The sequence below is a fragment of the Perna viridis genome, chromosome 3 (genome assembly GCF_037379345.1).
Source record: "Perna viridis isolate PV_CMFRI_1.1 ecotype Kerala chromosome 3, ASM3737934v1, whole genome shotgun sequence".
NCBI classification, from domain to species: Eukaryota; Metazoa; Mollusca; class Bivalvia; order Mytilida; family Mytilidae; genus Perna; species Perna viridis.
Window position 1 is genome coordinate 33,355,960 of NC_142447.1, and position 8,484 is coordinate 33,364,443.

Here is an 8,484-nt window from a genome sequence, read left to right on the forward strand (position 1 = left end):
GATTTAATACTAGAAACAAAATTTTTCCAAGAGGTTCGTCTGGCTTGTTTACATGTACGTCGAGCTTTTGCTCGAAATATTCGGAAGTTTGACAGATTTGCTGGTGTAGGATTTTTGTCAAACCGGCGATGGGCCTTGTTGCGTTCTTCGATCGCTTTGTCGCACTCATCAGTAAACCATGGTTTACTAGGCCTTTTTGGATTTGTCGAGGTTTTAGGTATTGTTTTATTAGCAATTGATGTCAGTCTTTCATTAAATAATAAAATGGGATCTTCAACATCCTTCATCGTTTCTAATCGTAATTCTTCAAGACAGTGGGCTTCAAATGAAACCCAATCTGCTTTCTCAAGTTTAAAACGAGGTTGACGTTCCTCCGTTTTGGAGGATAAATGCTCCAAAATAATTGGAAAATGATCACTTCCGCACAAGTCATCATGAACTCGCCATGTAAACTCTGAAAGTACGAGAGGATCACAAATGCTTAAATCAATAGAAGAATACGATCCATTGCCTGAATGAAGGAACGTTGAAGATCCGCCATTAAATATGCACAAATCTTCTTGCTGAAGGAGCTCCTCAACTTTTTTACCTTTATCATTCTTATGATTACTTCCCCATAAAGGATTATGAGCATTAAAGTCACCCAAAATAATAAATGGTTTGGGCAACTGTTTAACCCAATCAACTAATTTATTTCTGCACAAAATTGAATTTGGGGGAATGTAAATGGAACAAACGGTTATGGTTCTATCAAGGGATAACCGAACGGCCACTGCTTGTAGATCGGTAGTTAAAGGAACTGAACTATGTATTACTCTGTCCCTAATAAAAATGGTAGATCCACCAGCAGCTCGTTCATTTGCCTCAGCAAATGTACTATACATTGTAAATCCTTTTACGGAAATTTGATCCGTTTCTTTTAAATGAGTCTCCTGGGGACATAATGCAACTGGTAAAATAGACTGAACAAGAAGAGTTAATTCCAGAATATTAGCCTTTAAACCTCGACAATTCCATTGAAGTAATTTGGCCATTTTTTATGGGTGATGAATGGGGGATATTTTCTCTGACTTGGATCCGCGACCACGACTCGATGACCTTCTAGTACGAGTGCCACCATTAAGGTCAATTCGAATTGGCTGAGCGCGCTGCTCCTTGTATTTTTTCATGGCAACAGGATCTGTTTGGTCAATCTGATCAAGGTCGGGACCCAGCCAGTTTTCACCTGGACAAAGTCCATGATCTGTTGTTTCCATGCCAGACTCGGAATCCGAGTCCGACACCACAGGCGACACAATCTGTCGCCTAGACTTAGATTTCTCCAAGTCCTCCACACGGAAATTCCCCAACTTTTTTGGGCGTTGGACACTCTTCTGTTGAGATTTGGAAGACGATGACTGTTTTGATGATGGAGATGATTTTGAAGATGATCCGGAATTTTGGGATGACTGAGTCATTGGTGAGATTTCTTAGCTCTGGCCTTTTTAATTTCCTCTAAAGATTTTTTGGATGGTTTCATTATTTTGGTGGATACCTTAGTGGGCAGTTTGGCAAGACCATTGATATCCTCTTTCCAACTCATGATCGTCTGCACCTCAACAGTCGAGGACAGACAAGCACGCTTTGCAACACTAGCATAAGATGTTTTGCCAGATGCAAGAAAATTGTTGGAAAGGGACCACTTCTGGCGAGCTTCACTATATGAAATTTTGTTTTCAGTTTTTATCTTTAAAATATCGTTTTCTTTCTTATAAAGAGGGCAATCTTTAGATGATGACATGTGAGCTTCCTCACAGTTTCTGCATTTCAGATCTTTTTTGCAGTCGATTCCCTCGTGTCCTTCTTCAGAGCATCGGAAACAAAACAGTTTTCCTCTACACTGGCCCTTTCCATGCCCAAACTTCTGGCATTTAAAACACCGAAGTGGGTTAGGAATATACAGACTGACAGCTGTCCTGTATGGACCAATGTAGACATGAGATGGCACTGAAGTGGAACTAAATGTTAACAGGATTGTTCTCATTGGTGTGGTTGCATCTGCACGTCGAGAAGTAAACCTTTTCACTGACTTAACGCCTTGTGATTTCAGTTCCTCACAGATCTCTTCATCAGTCAAGGCGTCGAGGTCTCGACCTCGGTATTTAAGGACACCCTGTGACTGATTTAGAGACTTGTGTGCAGATGAAACCACACCAAGGTCACCAATCCTGGTTAATTTTAACAAATTTGATGATTGGCCAGGTCTGAGGCATTCAATTAAAATTCCTGATCTTATTTTCTTTGTATCTTTAACATCACCAGCTACACCCTTGATTGTTTTCTGTATTAAAAAAGGAGAAAGGTCATTTACATTTTTGTCTTTATCTTTTGCAGAAATTACAATAAATCTTTGCCAGTTTTTATCACTTTCGTCAGAAGAATTGCAGACATCAGTTTTTCGATTTTTTGAATAAGAAACATTGGACTCCCCGTTGTTTTTTGTCGCCATGTTAAGTTTTTATAAGTTTCATCGTCTCTGTTCCCCACCCGCCACCGAGTGCCAACACGGGCGACGCTAGGACTCTACGGATTTCCAGCAGATAGCATCAGGGATTCCAGAGACGACATACTCGAACAGAGCGTATCTATCAATGGCGCATAGACAGCGTACTACTCGATTGACCCATGAGCCACCGCCTTCTTCATTTGCCATTTGTAAGCTTTTGAAAATCTTAGAAACATTGGATTAAACAAAATGCCATCAGTAAAGCAGGTGGACAAATGAAGGGCATGGCGTGACCAGCCGATTGATCGAACCGGGTCCATCCGATCTCCCGTTTAGATGACCTAAGAGCCGAGTGGCATATACAGCCGTATCCTCGATCATCCAGCCATCGATGACACGGGGGTTACGTCACGACTGGAGTCTAGATACGACCTTCATCCACTAGGACCTCCTCGCCCACCAATAACTCACGGGTTGCAACTCACAGCAAACAAGTAGGTGAACCCACTTTTTACTTTAAACACCGGGCCCACGGTCGATGTTTGGATCGCTTTAGTCTGGCCTCTAACATTTGACCTTTCCGGCATAGGTAACCCTACCAGGAGAAAAAACTCCAGCTGGCATAGCTCTCAGGATCACTGAGGCATGCAAGCCCCACCCCCCCACCACCACGACAAGGATAGCGATCCACATGGGGGAACTATATATAAATGATATAGTTATTTACTTATTATGTACTAATAAATGCTACCATTGGTAATATGTGTTATAGTATATGTAATATTCAACCATTTCGTAACATCTTGATGAAAAGATAAATGGAATTTCTATACTTTATTTATTAGAAAACGAATATCAAGCATGTTAAAACAAACGAAATAATACTTAATGTTTAAAAAGTTTACAAAACATGGCTAATTTAATTTGTCTGACATATGTCTTTTCTGCTTCTTCGGTTAAATGGACACCGTCTTGAAGAAATGCACTCTCCTTAGAATTTATAAGTCCTCTTACTTTCCAGAACATAACTCTGTTACTGTTTCTAAATTTGTCTTGTAGTAATCTGTTGATAGAACTTCTTTTTTCTTTATAAGCATCTGTTGTCATACCCCTTGGTTTAAAACGTGGGAATAAGCTACCAATTATAACTTCTCCAACCCCGTACTGTTGAATTAATGTCTCTACAAAATTACAAATGCGACTAAAAACGGTATTTGCTGATGTTGCTGTATTGATATAATTTCCCCCAATTTGAATGAACACTCTAGTGGGTCTGTAAAGCATTACTTGTGTAAACTGGTCATTAGATAAAAGTTTTTCAATTGTGGCTCCACCGACTCCTGCTACATGTAAATTTGTGTTGTCAAAGGTAAGTAAAGGGTGTTCCCTGAACTCTCCTGATAAAATTATGGCCAATAATAGCCATAATCAATCATATCATTGATATTTTGTGATTATTAAACAGGAAGTTAAGAGTAGTGATTTTTTCCAAGTAAACTGGCGGGAAAATTCAAATTGATAGAAAGTGTCTAGTTTTGGAAAATGTTATGTTCATCAACGAAATTATATTCTTAAGCTGAAATTTGTTTTAGTTAAATTACTGAGTAGGATAAATACTGTTAAAATATTGATGTAAATGGAAAAAAGAGAAAAATGGAATAAAGTTTGTAAATTTGTGTGAAGTTTGATACTGTTTAACTATCAATTACAGTTAATACAGAAAGTAAAGTAAATCAAAGTAAAGATTGACATTCAGTCTCTACATATTAGGGAAAACAATTCCAAATAATATGGGAAATTTATAAAATTTATAATTAAATTTTAATTTTACATTATGTGATATTTCAAAGTTTGTTCATGCTACAATTTTCACTAGAATAAAAACCCGCCAGTGCTCACAGCGCTTTGAGTATATATATTATATAGATGGTCTGGTTGTATCTCAAAGGTTATCAATATGCAACAAAATTTATCTGTCTGTGGGCTGTTCGCCGAATCATGTACGAACAAATAGCTTATTCGCAAAGGGTTGGAATGGTATTCATTGTGTCACCGCATTGATTATTTTGATTATTTATATCAAAATACTAATTGGAATTTGAGTTTCATTTCATAATTCATCTTCAATTCATTTCGTCATTTCATTCATCATGACGTACTTTCATATATGACAAAGGACACTGCATGACGACATATAATAGATATGCCTATGACGATTGTTTCGCGCGATAATTGCACGAGCACTACATGTCAATTTCACTGTTAGGGATATATAGGTACCAGTATCGTATTGCATATCCCTGAGCGGGTGTACGTCAAAACATGGATGCCATAAAAATATAGTGCATTTTCTTTTTGCCTCTCTACAAACTAATGTTTTGTCAAAAGACATGAACAATGACTTAAAAAATAGAGCAAACATCACACTGTAAGATGAAGAACTTTTTTAAAAGAAAATCTAACATAATATCATAAAAATGTTCCACTGAAAAGGTTGGTTTGTTGAGTGCAAAACGAAAGTGAAAGTATGGAAAATGGCTATTTATAGTTCAAGACTACTTTTCTGTCCAATCTTCGTGGACTCACCCTATTTTCTTTGCGGGAAATTATTTTTTCACATGTCCTTAGAAATGCTACATAAGTGAAAGTTTTATTGAATCAATTTACATATTTTTTAAAAAATCCTAAAAATATGCACTTCACTATAGAAGTCTATGGGAAAATTAATACGATACTGAGACCTATAAACTTTCTATTGTACAAACAAAATTAAGTCCACAAATTTATTCGGTCGATTAATTTCACCGTTCAGGTATGTTTTGATAAATAGTTTCTTTTCATAGGAATTTAGATAAATTTGGTATATTATTTCTAAAACACTTTTATTCTAAAAGTACAATTATAGAGAACAATATTTATTTCAATATTGATTTGAATAATTTAATAAGAAGTAAATTTACATTTAAAAGTACGTTTCTTTTAATAATGCAAGATATTTTGAATTGTGCCGAAATTTCATAATTATTCATTTAATTTCAAACGTGCTAATCTTTTATGAGATTTATAACGAAGATTTATTCAAAAACGTTTATTGCCCCATCTGTCAAGTAGTGCTATTGCTATTGATTTTTACAGGTTAATGTGTCCTGTGTGTCACAAATTGTATTTGTGAATCATTATTTCTTTCAGATAAATAAATATATTTATTATTAGATGGACTCAGCAGTTATATGGCCATTATATAATAATTGTGGACTTGATTTACTGCGACAACTGTAATGTTAAAAAAAAAACATGTAATTTCTTGTTTTCATCGCTTTTGTATTTCTATTATACATGTTTATGTTCAGGAGCAACTTTAATTTTTACGCATGTCACCTCATTGAAGACAAAAACATGTCTAGTAACCGCTCTGCTCCGTTTTCTGTAGGTTTTACCGTCGGTCAGTCTGTCAGGGCTTAGGGGATCCTACTTCGTGTAATCTGCAACTCAAAACTGTGGAACCAATATTATTTAAACTTAAGACAGTGTTTATATACACATTCAAAATGTGCACCTCCTATTTCTAAAGTTTTAGCACATTCAACTTACCCATTTTCACTGTATGCATAGCTATATATTTAACACCTTGCTATATGTTGTCGAAGGGTACGTACTACTCTTTCATCTGTTACTTAATAAGAGTTCAAACTTTGCACAGGGTTTATGCACACATTGGTGATGTACAAGATGTCCTAAAAAAGTTAATTTCCTTATTCTTTAATGTATTGTTCAAAGTTGGACTCTAGACCTTCCGTTGGTCAATTAGATATAGTCCCTAAATCTTTGGTTTCCCCGTTCATGATTAGCGTCGTTCACTTTATGACTGATTGTTCAATAAACCTGACATTACAGCCTCAACTAAAGACAAAGTCAATCCGCTGTTGGCATCATACAAGAAAAAAATAATACATCACAACTCCGACCAAAGACTTGTTAATCCGTCGGTCAAACTTTCCTTAAGTCAGCAAATAGAACCTTTACTACAACAATACTACCGAATACCCATAAAACAACATCTGGTTGGCGAAGATGATGTGTATTTACTGTTTTTCAAGTACCACAGGTATTCACTCCGTTTTAGTGTTAATATGCCTAGGAATCATATCCATGGTATCAAACATTATAGTTTCCTATTTTTGTTTTGATTGTTTAAAAAAGTCAGATATTCAGTCCTTCTTAAAAGTGTCCGGATATTTTTTGTTAAACAAGCAAGCCGGGTACCGCATTTTAGCTTGGAAGATACGGTCATATCAATATAGTTGAATATTAGAAAATATTTCCAACGAAAGGAGGTGGTTCCCACCCTCGAAAGCCACTGGATCCGTCACTGTACTGTACAGATATATATCGTACTATAGTTAACTAAAATAAATAGTTAAAATTTAGAGTTTAAAACAGCGTGGTGACCTATATTTTTGTTGGTACTGTCATTCTTCAAACTTTTATAGATAATTGGTACATGTATATTAATTTCAACTTTCAGTGACACAGATTAATTAGCTCAGAGATACGCTGTTTAAACTAAAATGAAGTTTTTGTTATTGTCAATATGACCAGGGACTATAAGATACTTTAAGCACCTAATATGAATATTGAGTTGATATTATAAAAATTATTTTTTGGTTTCTATTTTATTTTCTTTAGAAGATATGCTTTAGTGTTTGCTCTTGTGGTAATTGCTGTGTATCTTTTTTACATTTTAGAAATGTTTAAGGATGTTCGCTATACATCTCAGATTTTCGTAATCACCTGGTTTTATGAATTTCATAGTATAAATATTTTTTGCCAGGTGATCCCCCACTTTTCTTTTCATAACTGCATTAAACATAACTTAAAATGTCATTTGGGAAGTTGTTTTTTAAAGAAATACTTGTTATTCCCTACTAACACAATACCTATGAGAAATCAAGAGAAATCCCTTTTCCGTCAAAATTTCAAATGACGAGCGTACTGATCCATCATTTTTCACTATTTATAATATTGTTTTTGCATGAAAGGTCTAAAGCATTCACATCCCTTTGAAATCATTGTTATTCTTAAACAGAGCAACCAAAACCCTTGTTTAATTAATTAATTGAATGTCTCTTCCAATAGACATAGACAAAGAAAACTCTTGTGTAGATTCGACATGATTATACATACAAACGTAAGCTCTCATGGGTTTTCACCGAATATAAACAACATATACATAACATAAAAACAAATGTTCACGCACACGTAAATAATTTAAAAGCAAACAATTTATCATACAATGCAATCAAGCATGAACAGTACAATTATAAGCAACAAAAATAAATACAAGCCAAAATTTAAAAAAAGATATATAAAAGCAGAAATAATAAATATGACTAGACTTGCATGAACTACATCTGCATTCTGAGCCATTCCAGGACTGAAGCAAACTTTTAAATTGGGAAAAGCTTATTTCAGTCCTGAGATGTTCAGGCAAGCTGTTCCATAATACATGATCGAGCTACACAACAAAATAACTTTTTTTCGCCGAAAGAAGTTCTTAGCCTTGGGATATTCAAATATTGTTGTACCTGAAAGAGTAATTGGATAGTTTATTACTGACCAGGTTATTTAGACAATTTGGAGATAAGTTATTTAAGATTTTGAATGTTTCCAGTGCCATGATCTGTAGAGTAGGTATCTGAGCTGTCCATAGTAAATCCAAATATGACGAGATGTAATCGTCATAGACGAAACCAAGTGCTCGTTCCTGCACTTTCTCTGTTTTTTAATGTTTGTTTCCGAGCAGAAATGCCAAGCAAAGGGCAAAAATCAAAATTGCTAAGAATGAATTTGTGAAAAATTGTAATTTTATTAAGCCTGGAAAGAAATGGGTCCAACCGTTTTAGAACACATTGCTGAGCTGTTTTTCTACATATATTACCAATACGGACGTCATTCAAATACATAGAAGGAGGTGACCCAATATAGAGCCTTGTTATACC